The 17,554-nt window shown below is 42.5% G+C and overlaps 1 long non-coding RNA gene across 1 annotated transcript in view; it reads right to left on the bottom strand.

The window, feature by feature from the left end:
- Window positions 1–4,191: 4,191 nt before the first annotated feature.
- LOC115461290 overlaps window positions 4,192–17,554 on the bottom strand; it is a 60,999-nt gene continuing 47,636 nt past the window's right edge. The window contains exon 3 of the long non-coding RNA XR_003940683.1: window positions 4,192–4,752. This is a non-coding gene — a long non-coding RNA (uncharacterized LOC115461290). The remainder of the gene's footprint in view (window positions 4,753–17,554) is intronic.

Here is a 17,554-nt window from a genome sequence, read left to right as displayed (position 1 = left end):
AATGGTCTATTAAGCAACATTAATACAAAATACAGTAATTAGCGTCAGAGGAGGGAAAGAGGAACAACAGGAGGGAGAGGGAGAGAGGGGAAGGTGACAAATTGTCGCTATGGCAGCCGTGGTTCAGAAGGATGTAACACCAGGAGGGCTCACGGCGTTTGCTCTACCGAAAAGGAAGGTCTTGAGCCGCTTCTTAAAGGTCGGGTGATCAGGGGTGAATTTGACCACTTGGGGCAGCCCATTCCACAATTGAGTGCTAAGATAAGAAAAAGAGGAAGCATAGACAGTCTTATATTTTAGGCCACTGAAAGCTGGATAGTGGAGATTGAGATACGAGCGAGCTGACTTGCGGGAGTTCCTGGGCGGCAAGTTAACGAGAGTGTCCATGTAAGCAGGAGCATCTCCATAGATGATTTTGTGCACCAATGCGCAGATCTTGAAAACGATACAGTCCTTCACAGGAAGCCAGTGCAACCTCTCACGTAGTGGGCTCGAACTTTCAAATCTCAATTTACCGAAGATGAGTCAAACTGCTGTGTTCTGAGCAGTTTGCAATTTTTTTAGTAGCGTGGATGTGCATCCCCCATAGATACTGTTGCAGTAATCGAGACGACTTATAATTAGGGACTGAACTAGGTTGCGGAATACCTCTCTAGGGAAATAAGGCTGGATACGCTTAAGCTTCCAAAGAGAGAAGAACATTTGCTTGACTACAGAGTTCACATGCTGCTCCAATGTCAAAGATCTATCAAGTATGACTCCCAAGATTTTTAGGGACTCCGAAATTGGCAGTTGCTAGTTGTCTTGGAAATAATACTAAAGATTATATATTTTACTGTATATTTTGATAAAATAAGAATTTAAATGAAGTCATGAGCTGCTGGAGTGACACCTCTGAGGTCCTTTAATTTTGCTTTAATTTATATAGTAGAGACTTTGATCTGATTGTTATGAATTTCTACAAATAGTGCTCTACTGAAGATTGTTGCCTAGTTTGGTGTGCTGTATTTTACAAACATACACCACAGCCCAAAGACAGTAGTGAGAGTAGTAAATGATATTGTTTTAAAAATCTAACAGGAATTTATGAACACTTGGAAAATGGCACATAACCCCAATACTTACACTATGCACACTTTATTGAGTTAGAGCACTTTCAGGCCCACAATACTCAGCTCACTCATCCAGTGTGAAATTTCCTAACACTGTCAGAAATTTCCTATCACTATTCTTCCTGGAGATTAAACTCAAGTCTTCAGAGAGACAAAATTTCTGAGCTGGCAACATGAAAGAGAGCTGTTGAGCCACATAGCCATTTCCTTCATCTAGAAGCACATCTCATTGCACTACTGCCACCTGCTGGATTTCCATAACCCAGCCACATTATTAATGCCTTCTACACAAGGAGCCTTGTTTATTTCTATTATGCTGTCTAATTTAGGGGCCCTTTTACTAAAGTTTAGCACATGCTACATGGTCTCCTTTATACCTATGGGTCATATGGAACTTAGCACACGGTTTTTTTCAAAGTCTCCTTTTCACATTTCTTCTCTTTATGTCCACTATCCAGCACTTATCTTTTCTCTATGTCCCTATTTATCCTGTCCAGCATCTCCCCTCTGTATCCCTGTCCCTATTCTCTTCCCATATTCAGTATCTCTTCTCTGTTTCCCTATCCCTCCCCTTGTGTCCAGTATTGCCCCTGTCCCTCCCCATGGTTAGTGCACTCAGTTGTGATCCTGGGAACTGGGTTCAATTCCCACTGCAGCTCCTTGTGACCCTGGGCAAGTCACTTAATCCTCCATTGCCACGGGTACAAATAACCTTAGACTGTGACCCCGAGACAGAAAAGTACCTGCAAAAAAAAAAAAGTATATGTTAGCTGCTTTGACTGTATCTATAGAAAGGTGGTATATCAAGTGTGGAATAAACATCCTGCACCCCCTCGACCCTCTATGGTCTGACATCTCTCTCTCCCTCCCTTTGTTGGTCCAGCATCTGTCCTCCCTCTCTCCTCTGGTCCACTCTCTCTCTGCTCCCTCCCCCCCCCCAGCACCCACCACCCACTGCAGTCCAGAATCTGTTCCCTCTATTCCCTGTCCCTATGATCCTTCTAGGGCCAGCACTTCATCTGTATCTCTGTCCTTCCCCAAGTCCAGCTTCCCTTCATCCTGCACCCCCATGGCTCTTTCTTTCTCTCTTTGTTGGTCCAGCATCTGTCCCCCTTTCTCCCCTGGTCCAGTATGTATCTCTGCTCTCCCCTACCACCTCCCACAGTCCAACATCTGCACCTTCTCTTTCCCCTTCCCCTTTGCTCTGGTGGTGTCTTTCCTATGCATGATCCACCCATAGGAGGTTGTATTAGAGAGTCAGGACAAGCACAGGAAAGGCCCCGCCAGCCAGAAAGGCAGGTTTCAGTGCTCTAACTGCTGCGTGTAGAGGACCGGTGGCAGGGGGAACTAATGTGATGTCAGATCTGGGAGGGGAGAGCTGGTGCGATGATGGACCTGGGTGGTGGGGGGGGAGGTGCAACTTCAACCGACCTCTACCATTGGGCAGCCCTGGGCATTTTGCTGGGCTCGCTGAATGGTAGCTACATCCCTACTGGGCTTCATGGATCTTCAGTCTATCCCAGTATGGCAATGCTTATATTCTTATACATTTATATACTATGCTAATTACAGCCCCTGGAAGGCCAGCTGCTTGCTGGAGAAGACAGCAGTGGACAAGGGCAGCACTCCTCAGTGCTGTCTGTACTGTTTAGTGCTGATTGGTGTGGACCATTGTGATATCAGGCACTCAAGTGTTGAACAACCACAATGTGTGGATGAGTTTCCTGGAAAGGCATGGGCTAAATTAGATTTAAAAAATGATTGAAAGGCAAACACTGGTAGTTCTTTTGGAGTTTAATTTAATTCAGTTCAACATGGTCATTTATAGGTTGCTTAACCAAACAAAGCTCAAAACAATATACAGCACAGATTAACCAACATTACCATTTCACATAGGTAGAATAAACATAATAAAATTTCTGACATCAATACAAACTTAAAGAAGTATTTACAGAAGAGGTAAGTTTTTAAAGCTTGTCTAAACATAGAATAACTAGGGAGAGTTCTTAGTTCCACGGGTAAAGCATTCCAGATTTAGAACTCTACCTATGATGATGGTCCGAGAGAGTTCTTGTGGGATGGCTGCTCTGAAGGCGCCTAACTTAAGGTGCCAGCAATTACATCTGATGAAATCAGGTGAAATGACAGTGCCAAAGTTAGGTGTCAATCGGGTCCATTCTGTAACAATGCATGTAAATTCTGGGAACGTCCCCAGCCCCTTCAATTTATGCATTATAGGATTTCCACTCACATCGTTACAGCATACAACACATGCGTAAATCTCAATTAAGGCCAATTAATGCCAATAAATGGTTATTAGTAGCCAATGGTGCTGATTGGCTCATTAATCAATTTGTGCACCCAAACTGTCAATGCATACGCAAATTTTGTCACCATATATAGAATCCAGGGGTTTGTACGAAAGTTTTCAGCTTCAACATGATGTATGCGGTATACTCAATATTCACAATAAAGAAAGCCAGCAAAAAGTTTATGCGCACAGTGCTAGGCATGTGTGTTCCCCTTCTGACCTGTGTGTGCGTGCACACATGCACAGCTTAAAGGGAACACTGTCTGTTATAGAAGGGGGGGGTCAGTGTTTTGTACCAATTGCTGGATCTCCAACTGGAAATCTTCAGTTGCCAACTGAATCTACAACAGGAGGGAAAAGGCATCATTGAGTTAGAAAAAGGGGTCTTCAGTTTTGGTAGGCCAAGAGGTGAAGGTAGCTTTGGCCTAGAATGACCAGAAGGAAGTGGTAGCAATAGCAGCATATTAACACGTGGTATGGGCAATAAGGGAAAAGTGCTGGGCTTGGGCTTAGAAAGAGGGGGGAGAGAGAGTGTGAGTGAGAAAGGGCATATGACAAAGAGTGTACATATGTGAAAGAAATGTGTGAAGGAGAGTGAAAGAAGCCATGCATGTGAGAGTTTGTGTGAGAAGGAGTGAAAGAAAGTTCATGCACACCTCAGAGTCCCCCCACCTCATCTCCATCAATTTCAATGTGACCAAAACTCAAAAGATCCCAGGTATGATCTTTGGGTAAATATTCTTTGCTCTTGAGGATTCCCTAAGAAAAGCAAGGCTACAAGTCCCTGCATGCACTGGGGTAAGCCCAGGACTGGATCAACCTTGTCAGGCAAATCTGGATCTAATTAGCAACCCTACTTGGAAAGTACCACCCACACAACAGTAAAATAAAATTCTATTCTTCCTTAAGGGATGATATTGCTGGTTTTGGAAGTGGAGGTCACTAGTTTTGATCCCTTCTCACAGAGCTCCAAGTAATTATTTCTCAAACTGGAATCCCAGTGTTAGTTGTAACTGTGCAAGGAATTCACTGTGTAAAAAGTCTAACACCAGCAGCGCCATCTGCTGGCAGCTCAGGGGCATTTGTGGTCACAGATAGTGAAAGAATTCTTTCTAAACCTTTATGTAATTATGTAATTGTACACACACATTCCATAATTATACAAAATGATTCAGAGAAACACAGAAAAGAGGTAATGGCATTTCAAATGAGCTGAAAGACAAAAAAAAGAATGCGCTCCAGGGTGTGTATGTCCTGCTTCTCAGCCCCACTCCACAGAGAAACAAATCAGACTGCTCTTTCCACAGGCTTCTGTTGTCCATACTGTATCTGGGAAGAGAAGCAGAGATAGGCTTTTGGGTAAGGAGTGAAGTTAGGAGCACAGTTCTTTTGTTTTTTTACTTCAGAGGCAAAAGGCAATGCTAGAGCAGGAGTTCTCAGCCCACTCTTCGGGATACACCAAGCCACTCATGTTTTGAGCATACCCACAATGAATATGCATGAGATAGATTTGCATACAGTGGAGGTAGTGCATGCAAATCTATCTAATGTATATTTATTGTGGACATCCTAAATACCTAACTGGCTGAGTATGTCCTGAGGACTGGATTGAGAACCCCTGGACTAGAGAAATGCCAGCAACCCAGGATGCAAAAGTAATTTCAGACAAGTGTCCTTTGTTACTTCTAACACAAATTCATGACAAGACTTACCATCCCTCCAAAACTGTTATGTGGTCACTCAGTCTGCAGCCCCTCATTACCTCTCTAGCCTCATCTCCCCTTATGTTCCCGCCCGAAACCTCCGCTCACAGGACAAATCCCTCCTCTCTGTACCCTTCTCCACCACCGCCAACTCCAGGCTCCGCCCATTCTGCCTCGCCTCACCCTATGCTTGGAATAAACTTCCTGAGCCCTTACGCCAGGCCCCCTCCCTACCCATCTTCAAATCCTTGCTCAAAGCCCACCTCTTCAATGTTGCTTTTGGCACCTAACCTTTACACCCTTCAGGAAATCTAGACTGCCCCAATCTGACTGCCCCTACTTGACTGACTGTTCACTTGTCCTTTAGATTGTAAGCTCTTTGAGCAGGGACTGTCCTTTATGTTAAATTGTACAGCGCTGCGTAACCCTAGTAGCGCTTTAGAAATGTCAAGTAGTAGTAGTATTAACCTCCAGTATCAAATGGTAGTCATCAAGAGCTGCAAACCAGCCTAGCTCATAAGAGATTCCTAGAAAATATGTAGGAGATTGGAATGCACATAAGGGACATCCAGAAAACCGAACAGGATTGCGGCTGTGAGGACTGCGCTTTCACCCCAGTCCCAGTTTATCATTCAGTTGTAATATTTCTGAAGATAAACTTTTTTGGGTGGTTTCTCTTTTTTCATTTTTAGTTCATTGGTTTGTTTTTTTTGCAAACACTCCTCTTGCCCCCTGACCAACTGAACATGCACAGGAACATTTTTGAAATTATTTTTTATTTATGCATTCTTTCAATTACATCTCAAGTACAACATTTGAAAACAGAGAATGCTATCGACTCCAAGGAAATAAACGACAAAGCAAATATAAAAAACTAAAAGAAAACAGAGGAATAGTTAGCATTAACATCCTCAGAATTTGGATATAAATGAGGGAGGGGCATAGGGATGTGGAGAGCGAGGAAAACCTAACCCACAAACTAACAAAATAAAGGAAATTTCTTCCAGAGGCTACCAGTCACATATATTTATAGGAGACTAATCTATTCAACGGAAAACAATATCCAGTATGGGAGAAGACGCTAATACCGGGATTGGAGGTTTCCTAACTTTCAGAAATTTCTTAGATGAGCCTGGTCAAGGAAAACATAAGTCTTACCCCCCTTCCAACTTTATGTAACCCTGGTTTACCTCTCAGTCAGGGCCACCAGCTAAGCTCCCTGGGTCAGGTACCTGGGACCACAAAACAGATTGTACTTCAGTCGAACTGGGCACAGGCCAGGGCCAGGCCAAAGGGTTCTTTCTCCCTGGAATACTCAAGAGTTTGTTCTCAGAAAAGATGACCAGCAGTCTTGGTAAGTAACTTCAATTTTCTTTTACTAAACAAACAGCTCAGAACAAGTTCATGAAAACCACAGTCTAATATGTACAATCCAGGTGCACATAGAGGTCTCAAGTCAAAATCAGATAAAGTTCCATTTTTCTCTCACCCATTCGAGCTTAAGGTCATTACTGTATACTGGCAGCATCCTGCCAGGAATGAGGCTCCTCCACTCCCATTTCTCTCTTGCCTGTGGTATCCTTTCCCACCAGCACTTGTTCCCCTAAGGCTCCCCACACTGAGGAACCAACTTCAGGCACACTCTATCCTTGGGCAGGGGATTCCATCCACCAATCACCACAGACTGTATAACCCCCTCTGTTCCAGGACTTCCCCCTCAGTGCTTAGGGTCTCGGCAGGTGGGGGCAACCAAAGACCTCGTTCTCCTAATACCAACTCCTTTTATCTCCTCACCCTGCCCACTAGGGCTAGGACTCCCCATCTCTTCCCACAGAGACAGTGGCTCCATCACCCATTGCTACAGTGACCCCCCCCCCCCCCCCCCAGGAAATCTTTCCACCTTCTGCCTGGGGCAGAGGCACTTTCTGGAGGGAGGGGGGTCACATTTACGATATAATAGAAGCAACACTGGGCCTTCAGAACTAGGACAACAGGAGTACTTTATTGATCAATGACCCGACACGGGCCGTGTTACGGCGCTGACAAAGGCGCCTGCTTCAGGGGTCGATATGTTGACGCAATAGCGTACAGATGACAAGGCACGATTGCCTTGAGCCACTGGGAAATTATCTGCGATCGTTTGTGATGGCGAAAAAACGCTGATAGCGCTGGCTTCGGCAGAAGCAATTTCTCCTGTGTTCTGGGTAATCTTGTGTCGTTGCGCCGGAGAGCGCTGAAAGGCGCTAACTCCGATAGAAGATTGGTTCTCTATAGCCCCCTGAGGGGGCCCGGCGCCACAGTCCCACCTGCCACCGCCACCGGGCCCCTTCCACCCAAACCCCCGCCAGCAGAAGTGCTGTCTTCTGAGACTCCGGCGTGCGCGGCCCACACAGACGTGCTCCTCTCAGCTGTTTGGGCCGCGCGCACCGGAGTCAGAAGATAGCACTTCTGCTGGTGGGGGTTTGGGTGGAAGAGGCCCGGTGGCGGTGACGGGTGGGACTTCGGCGCCGGGCCCCGCTTGGAGGCCCAGGCCCTGGGAATTTTGTCCCCCCTGTCCCCCCCCCTCAGCGGCCCTGGCTGGACCAGGTTAGGCAATGATGAGTCCACAGATGGGTAGTGCAAACCTTGCCTTGAGTTTAACCATTGTTATCCCCACCATAAAACCACTCCAAAATTCAGGCACTGAAGAACGATGTGTACTAGCCTGTGCTTAGTCGGCCATCTTGCCCCCCCCCCCCCCCCCCCCCGAAGCATTTTTAAAAACACTCCCAGTCTTGCACCTATCCTTGTTCCCCCATCTTATTTTCTCTGGGGGGTACAAAGACAATAGGAACATCCTGCAATTACTCCTGTTCACGGTGGCGCCACGGGGGGGGGGGGGGGGGGGAGAAACCTTACTTTGGGCTCAAGCCTTCTCCAAAATTGTGGCACCCATGGAGTAGCTGGTGGAATGCCCATTTTATCCTGGAGCCTAATGTTAGATGTCCTTTTGAGAATTAACCTCCTAGTGCTCACAGGGGACACGTCACCAGAGCCCAGTGAGGATAGATTCCACTGAGGCCAGAGAAGGCCTTATGCAGTCTGCAAGCATAAGAGCTGCAAAATACAGTGAAGCTTCATTAGCAAGCAGTCTGTTAACAAGTGGTATTGCTTAATACGCAGAACACACATGGATCCAACGTGGCACAAACAGACGATGCTAATAGAGATTCACATAATGAAGAAGACATCAATAATACAACACATACAGAAACACAAGATCGGGTTCAAACTTTGTTCCAACTCATCAACGACTTGAGCAGAGATTTGTCATCGGATATCATTGATCAATGGCTGGAGCTAGATCAGCCTTGCTCACTTTCAGAATATCACACTCAAGATGAAGTTATACCTACTGTTAGTACTTCTAGTGTGAATGAAGATGGCACATTTTTGTTTTTTTTCATGATACACTTTGAAACAGCCTCAGTCCACTGACCATATGAGCTATGAGATTTTTATGTGATATAATCTCAGACATATCAATTTATCTTATTGACCCCTGATATAGGTACATGATGCCGAAACACAGCCTGTGTAGGGTTTATTATTAAAGAACTCCTGACTATCCCAAGCTTGAATGGCCCTTGGTGCTTTAATTATATTCTCATTAAATGATTCTTGCAATTGAAATGTTTCCAGATATTGTGTATCTGGATTTTCAAAAGGCATTTGACAAAGTACCTCATGAAAGACTCCAGAGGAAACTGGAGTCATGGGATAGGAGGTAATGTCCTATTGTGGATAAAAAACTGGTTAAAGGATAGAAAATAGAGAGTAGGGTTAAATGGTCAGTATTCTTAATGGAGAAGGGTAGATAGCGGGGTTATGCAGGGGACTGTGCTGGGACAGCTGCTTTTTAACATATTTATAAATGATCTAGAGATGGGAGTAACTAGTGAGGTAATTAAATTTGCTGACAACACAAAGTTATTCAAAGTTGTTAAATTGCAAGAGGACTGTGAAATATTACCTTATGAGACTGGGACGACTGGCATATTTTCAAAGCACTTAGCCTTCCAAAGTTCCATAGGTTTCTATGGAACTTTGGAAGACTAAGTGCTTTGAAAATATGCCTCACCTGGGTGTCTAAATGGAAGATGACATTTAATGTGAGCAAGTGCAAAGTGATGCATGTGGAAAAGAGGAAGCCAAACTATAACTACATAATGCAAGGTTCCACGTTAGGAGTCACCGACCAAGAAAGGAATCTCAGCATCATTGTTGATGATACGTTGAAACCCTCTGCTCAGTGTGCTGCGGCGGCTAAGAAAGCAAATAGAATGTTAGGTATTATTAGGAAAGGAAAACAAAAATAAGGACATTATAATGCCTTTGTATTGGTCCATGGTGCGACCACACCTCGAGTATTGTGTTCAATTATGGTCACCGCCCCTCAAAAAAGATATAGTGGAATTAGAAAAGGTATAGAGAAGGGCGACAAAAATGATAAAGGGGATGGGATGACTTCCCTACGAGGAAAAGCTGAAGCATCTAGGGTTCTTCAGGTTGGAGAAAAGACTGCTGAGAGGAGATATGATAGAGGTCTATAAAATAATGAGTGGAGTAGAATGGGTAGATGTGAATCGTTTGTTTACTCTTTCCAAAAATACTAGGACTAGGGGGCATGTGATGAAGCTACAAAGTAGTACATTTAATATGAATCAGAGAAAATGTTTCTTCACTCAATGTGTAATTAAACCCTGGAATTTGTTGCCAGAGAATGTGGTAAAGGCGTTTAGCTTAGCGTGGTTAAAAAAAGATCTGGACGGCTTCCTAAAGGAAAAGTCCATAGACCATTATTTAATTGACTTGGGGAAAATCCACTGCTTATTTCTGGGATAAGCAGCATAAAATGTATTGAACTTTTTCAGGATCTTGACAGGTATTTGTGACCTGGTTTGGCCACTGTTGAAAACAGGATGCTGGGCTTGATGGACCTTTGGTCTGTCCCAGTATGGCAATACATATGTACTTATGTACTTTCTCTTCTATCTTTTTGTTTATCATTGCGATATTAATAACCAAAGTTTTGATAAGTATTTTAAACAGTAAAAAAACAGGGTTCCCATATATTACAGTTCATTTCAGCCACTGTAGCTGTTTGGCTCCCAACCTCCATGTGTTAAAGGATCCACCCTGAACCTCAGTAGCACCAGCATTTAGTGTTGGGCAGGGTTGACCAAGACGTCTAGTGTTAGATATCTTGGAGTACTAAGGGATAAGCTATGGGCTGGCTTTTCCATCCAAGTGCCTGGCTGCCAGCCCTGAGTGATGGGAGGCCATCAGTGGGCGGGCCAACAGGATTCTTCACTCCTGAGTTTTTGTAGAGTTATGCTGATGAGTTTCTGGATCACAACCTCTGCAGGATAGTTCCTTCAAGGTGTAACTGCACTATTTTTCACTGACCTGATGAGGGGAGAAAAGACTTTGAAAGATATTCAATATCTCTGTGACTTAGTTCAGAAAAAAGGGATCACTTACCACACCTGTATATATAATATGTAAATCACTTTAACTGTAACCACAGAAAGGCAGTATATCAAATCCCATCACATTTCCCCTTTCCCTTTCCTTTCTTTGATGGCCCTTATTTCTACATATTCAAGTGGACTGAAATGTCATCAACACTATGTAGCTGCAGTTTTTTTGCACCTGTTTTTTCTATTATTATTAATAGAAAATAGGAGGCGGGGATAATGCTGGGCAGACTTATACGGTCTGTGCCAGAGCCGGTGGTGGGAGGCGGGACTGGTGGTTGGGAGGCGGGGATAGTGCTGGGCAGACTTACACGGTCTATGCCCTGAAAAGGACAGGTACAAATCAAGGTAAGGTATACACAAAAAGTAGCACATATGAGTTTATCTTGTTGGGCAGACTGGTGGACCATGCAGGTCTTTTTCTGCCATCATCTACTATGTTACTATGTAGATGTTTTGAGAGGGACAGTTCCTGAAGATCTGAAAAAAGCAGTGGTTACATCACTAGTACAAAAATGTAAAAGGGGATAAAAAGTTGTTAGATAATTATAGACCTATTTCGTTGCTACCTTTTTAGCAAAAGTGATGGAATGAATTGTGTATAATCAGTTATTAGAATTTCTAGATACACATAACATATTGGATATCAATCAATTTGGATTTAGACTACATCGTGACACAGAAACATTATTGTTACCCTTTTTTGATCATGTGCATATTGATTTTAATGATGGCCAGCATTTTCTGCTGGTAGCTTTGGATGTTTCAGCAGCTTTTGACATGATAAATCATTTAATTTCGTTGAACAGATTGAAATCCATTGGGATTGAAGGAAAAGTGCTGAGCTGACAATTTTTTGTTGCACAGGGGGAGGATGTTTCAAGCTTCAAAATGTTTAAAACAAGAGTACTTCAAAGATCTTGTTTGTCAGCAGTGTTGTTCAACATTTTTTTTGTTACTGTTATGCAAGTTGTTGAATTGTTTTAACATTCTGTTCAGACTCTATGCGGATGATAACCAGTTTTTAGTGCTGTTAATTCAGTTTAAGCTACTTTTGATATGTTGACTTTAATCTTACATTCAATATATTGCTGGGATTTGTAGTATGGCGTGTTGCTACAATTTGGGTTTCTGCCAGCTACTTGTGACCTGGCTTGGCCACTGTTTGGAAAACAGGATACTGGGCTAGATGGACCATTGATCTGACCCAGTATGGCTACTCTTATGTTCTAAATTGTCTTAAATTGAATGTTAACAAAACAAAGATTTTAGTACTTGCTACACATGTTTCTTCTGATGTGCCTTTGAACTTTAAGTTTGGAAATGCGGATATTCCAATTGTGCATAAATTGCATAATTTGGGGGTTCTTGTAGATTCCAACTTATTGATGAGGGATCAAGTTTATAAAATTATCAAGGATGTATTCTATAAGTTGAGATTGGTACAACACTTAAAACCTTTACTGAAGCCCTTTATCTTTCAAATAGTGGTAAAAAGCCTAGTTTCACTTTGTTTTTATTATTGCAATGGGCTACATGTAGGATTCAGAAGACTCATCTTAAAGCCCTACAGGTAGCCCAGGATGCAGTGGCTAGGGTCCTGAGTCGAGGAAACAGCTACGAACACATAATTCTAGTTTTGAAGGGTCTGTACTGGTTCCCTATCGAACACAGAATTCAATATAAAACTATGGGGCTCATTTTTGAAAGAGAAAAATCATCTAAAAAGTGTCATAAAGAAGAATTTGGGCGTTTTTCTCACAAAAATGTCCAAATCAGTATTTTCAAAACCTATTTTTAGATGTTTTTCTATGTCCATCAGAAGTGCATTCAAATCACAAGGGGAAATGTAGGGGCATTTCAAAGTTGGGATTAGGGTGCGTCGAACACTTGGGCGTTTTACAGCCATAATAGAACAAAACAAAAACGACCAGGACTAAACCAAGACATTTCGGTCTAGACCTGTTTTCAGAACGAATAAGGCACAAAATGGTGCCCTAAATGACCACTGGAAGGAATCAGGGGTGAGGGGTGACCCCCCCAATACCCTCCCAGTGGTCACTGACCCCCCAACCCCCCAGTCTCTATGACAACTGCAGATGTTAAAGTCAGGTCTACTAGAGCAGCATGCAGGTCACCGGAGTAATGTAATGGTCAGTGCAGTACATAGTGGGGGACTCAGGTCCCTATCTCCCTCTACCTGTTACACTTGTGGTGGAAACTGTGACCCCTCCCAATGTCACCAAAACCCTACTGCACCCACATATAGGTGCCCCCTTCACCCATAAGGGCTATTGTAGTGGTATACAGTGGGGGGGACGGTGGATTTTGGGTGGGCTTTGGAGGGCTCAGAGGACAAGATAAGGGAGCAAAGGTGAGATGTGTACCTGGGAGCATTTTAATGAAGTGCACAGGAGTGCCCTCTATGGTGGCCTAGTGCTCTCCTAGGATGTCTGGGGGACCATTTTACTAAAAATGCTGGCTCCTCCTATATCCCAATGGCACAAATCTCTATGGTTTGCACCTACTCGTGTTTTTTTTTTTTAATGGACCAAAAAACAAAATGTTCAAATCACAAAGCCTTGTTCAAATCAGTATTTTCGAGCGGGAAAAACAGACATTTTTCTTTTTTGTAAATGACCTTCTTTCCTGTTCAGATTTTGGATGTTTTGTGCAAAACATCCAAAATCAGACTTAGACATCATATCAAAAATGCCCCTCTATGTTCATTGTTTTTAAAATAATAACTGAACAAGCCTCAAAGATCTTAGCATCCAGACTTCATGTATATCAGCCAAGTTGGTCAATAAGATCAACTGATCAGGAATTATTGGATATTCCTTCTTTTCGTGTAGTAAAAATTAGAAGAATTTAAAAATTCAATTTTTTATATTGTGGGTTCTCTGCTTTGGAACAAATTGCCCTTAAGTCTAAGAAAGATCAGAAACAAGTTTGAATTGCATTTTTTTCTGTTCATGCAGACATATCATAGTGTGGAAACATGAATGAAGGAGATAGTATTTATTAGACCTGTAACTGGCTAATGTTTGTTTGTCACAGAGTCTGTTGAAAGACTAATGTTTAAACAGTGATCTACCAAGAATTTTGGGATTGAGCAGAATACACGTTTTTAAATAAATAAAGTTCTAATTGTGACCACTGGAGAGCAGTGTAGTATTGCTGTTGTGTTAATTTTAAACTACAATGAAAACCTATTTTGACAAACTGCAGATTGCCATAAGAAAACTCATTTTATGAAGATATTTACTAAACCTGATATGGGACAGGCTTTCTCCCAAATCTACCAGAAGTAAAATAAAGCATAGAGTCTAATGGCAGAAAGGGCTGAGGCCCATACAGTCTGATAAGTTCTTTTCCTGGCAAATTCCATAGAACATAGTAGATGATGGCAGATAAAGACCTGTTTGGTCCATCCAGTCTGCCCAACAAGATAAACTCATAGCATAAGGTATGATGTGATACCACATATGTATACTTGATCTTGATTTGTCCTTGTCATTTTCAGGGCACAGACCATAGAAGTCTACCCAGCAATGGCTTTGCTTCCCAATTACTGGTATTGCCATCTAATCACTGCTAAGTTTGTTTGGTTCCGTGCCTTCTATACAGGATTCCTTTGTGTTTATCCCATTTATTTTTGAATTCTGTTACCATTTTCATCTCCACCTTCTCCCACAGGAAGGCATTCCAGATATCTACCTCCCTCTCTGTGAAAAAGTACTTCCTGACATTATTCCTGAATTGGTCCCCCCTGCAAACTCAATTCATGTCCTCTAGTTCTACCACCTTCCCATCTCTGGAAAAAGGTTTGATTGTAGATTAATACCTTTAAAATATTTGAATGTCTGTATCATATCATCCCTGTCTCTTTCCTCCAGGGTTTAACAAAATATTTATTCATTGAGGGCCCCTTTTGCAAAGGCACGCCAGCGTTTTAAGCACACGCTAAAAATAAGTGGGTGCTAAATGTTAGAAATGCCCATATATTCCTATGGGCACATCTAGCGTTTAGCGTGCATTAATCATTAGCATGTGCTAAAAACGTTAGCGCACCTTTGTAAAAGACCCCTTTATTTAATTATTTAAAATTTTATAAGGTGCTCAGATTGAACTTGTGTGCTCAACACTGGACTCAGGCAATATCTGCCTTTCAGTACAAGTTTTTATTCCATCACAGCACCAAAGGTTCCTGTTCCACTATTCAGGGTTCTGTTGTTATGAGCTGCACCTCAAAGTCTTAGTAGACTCACTTGAAAAAAATTATGTTCAAGCCACTGTTGCAATCAGAATCAATCTCTTATTCAAAACATGATCACTTATCTGGGCACTTGGATGGAGTCCAGATTCCTTAAAGTTCATTATTCATTCAGTTAGTATTGGGTTCATGTGAAAGAGCAAACTACAATTAAGTAATTAACCAATAGAGGATACATTATAGGAAACCCTAATATATGTATACTCTTGATTTAATCAGAACAATTTTGAAAGATGTTTTTTGAGGGTGGGAGGGGGTTAATAACCACTGGAAGAGTAAGGGGAAGTGATCCTTGATTCTCTCCGGTGGTCATCTGGTCAGTTCGGGCACCTTCTTGTGGCTTGGTTGTAAGAAAAACAGGACCAGGTATATATGTTAAGGAAGAATAAATTATAGCAATACATGAACGTTCCTGAGTGCAAAATTGGGTTGTATCATTCTTTAGGTCATCGACTATGGAGAGACCATATTCAACATAGAGATTGAAGTGGTTATGCGTTTTCATCAGTGGTAAGGAGGTTAATCAGTCAAGTGATAAGATTTCAATTATGTCTATGTCGTGTAAAGTCTTATTTTTTGGTGTTTAAGATGGGTGTTTATGGTATGCCTTCTTGAACAGATCTGTTTTCAGTAGCCTTCGGAAGATAGTTAGGTCTTGCGTTATTTTTATGGCCTTCGGTAGTGCGTTCCATAGCTGCGTGCAGATGTATGAGAAACTGGTCACGTATGTGGATTTATATTTTAGTCCTTTGCAGTTAGGGTAATGGAGATTGAGGAATGTGCGTGCTGATCTCTTTGCATTCCTGGTAGGCAAGTCTATAAGGTCTGACATATAGGTCGGGGCTTCCCCATGAACGATTTTATGGACCAGGGTGCAAACTTTGAATGCAATTCGTTCTTTTAGTGGGAGCCAGTGTAGTTTCTCTCTTAGGGGTTTGGCGCTTTCGTATTTCGCTTTCCCCAAATATGAGTCTGGCTGCTGTATTTTGAGCGGTTTGAAGCTTCTTAATGATTTGTTCTTTACATCCAGCATAAATGGCATTGCAGTAGTCTAGATGGCTTAGCACCATTGATTGTACTAGGCTGTGGAATACCTCCCTTGGGAAGAAAGGTTTGATTCTTTTAAGTTTCCACATTGAGTAGAACATTTTTTTTGCTGTATTTTTCACATGATCTTCAAGTGTGAGATTTCGGTCGATTGTGACTCCCAGAATTTTTAAGCTGTCTTTAAAAACTTTGAGGCTCATTTTCAAAGCAAATAGACTTACAAAGTTCCATAGGTTACTATGGAACTTTGTAAGTCTAAGTGCTTTGAAAATAAGCTTCCATGTGTTTTGAAAATGAGGACCTTAGTATCCTATAAAAAAAATTAGGTGCATAATTAGAATAGGCTTTAAATAGGCGCATTCTTGGTGCCTAACAGGCGCTCTTTTATAGAAATGCCATCATGGTGCCACTGTTTCCTCTAAGCTGAGTGGCTGTCCTCCAACTACATTGCTACCAGCAGGGGGTGGTGTTTCAATGTTTTGTTTTCAATCTCTAGAGACAGGCAGGTTCCCTGGAGTCTGTAGAACTTGCCTGCCCCTTGCTATTAAAAATGTGATAGTGAAACAGCACCCCCACTGGCAGGACTGTAGATGGAGAACTCCCACTCAGAGGGATCAGTGCATGGGATCTGGGACAAATAACATGAAAATCATAGGGTCCTTCCCTCTCCTCCATCTTCCAGTAGTCTTACTCTCTGTAACCAACCACAGCCTATGAAAAGGCAACATTGCAAATACTGCATTGGTCCCTAGAACACATCCTGCTGTAGGATATTCCTTTCTTGTAAAGCATAAAGGGAGGAAAGTGCAGGAGGTGGGTGGGAAAGGATAAGAAGGAGAAGAGAAGGAAGAGTGAGAAGAAATATAAAGCTGGTATGAGAGAGAAAAGGTAGGAAAGGAAAAGGGAAGGAGAGAAAGAGGGAATGGTAAGGAAAGAGGGAGGGGAGAAAGCCTGAAGAGGGTTAGGGAGATCTCATTTACCCCCATACACACACAAATACATATAAGACCCTCCACATGCAAACCCCTGTGCTCATGACTGCTTCTTTGCATACCTTTCTCATGACTCCCATGCTACCCCTGCATTAAAGCAACCCCACCAACAACAACAACTACTTGCTCACACACAATCCCTCCAATTATATATTATACATACTCACTAATATAAACACTTCACCCATCCTCTCACTCATGTATAATTCACCTTTGTGGAATGTGTGGAGCATGGATTTTTCAACTTGTTTGAGTTTTTTTTTTCTACATTTGCAGTCTGACATCCAAGTTTTCCTACGTACATTGTTTCTAGCCTCACTTTTTCATCTAATTTGTCTTCTCCTAAGCTCTTTTCCAGGGTCTCCTTTCAATTTTCCATTTGCCTTCATGGTCAATGACAGGAGGATGATTCTGGGTCCCTGCTCCTTCTCCTTCTTTCCCACAGGGATACCCAGTAATCACTACAACTTGAACCAGCCACGTGTCCATTAGGGCTGACAGGCTGATGATCAAAATTCCGGCACTATTCTGAATAGCACCAGAAAAATACCGCCAGAACAGTGTAGAAAAACAACGTCCTAATGCTCAAAGCTA

This window comes from Microcaecilia unicolor, chromosome 2 (genome assembly GCF_901765095.1).
Source record: "Microcaecilia unicolor chromosome 2, aMicUni1.1, whole genome shotgun sequence".
Taxonomy (NCBI): Eukaryota; Metazoa; Chordata; class Amphibia; order Gymnophiona; family Siphonopidae; genus Microcaecilia; species Microcaecilia unicolor.
This window is presented reverse-complemented; position numbering and strand designations above follow the sequence as displayed.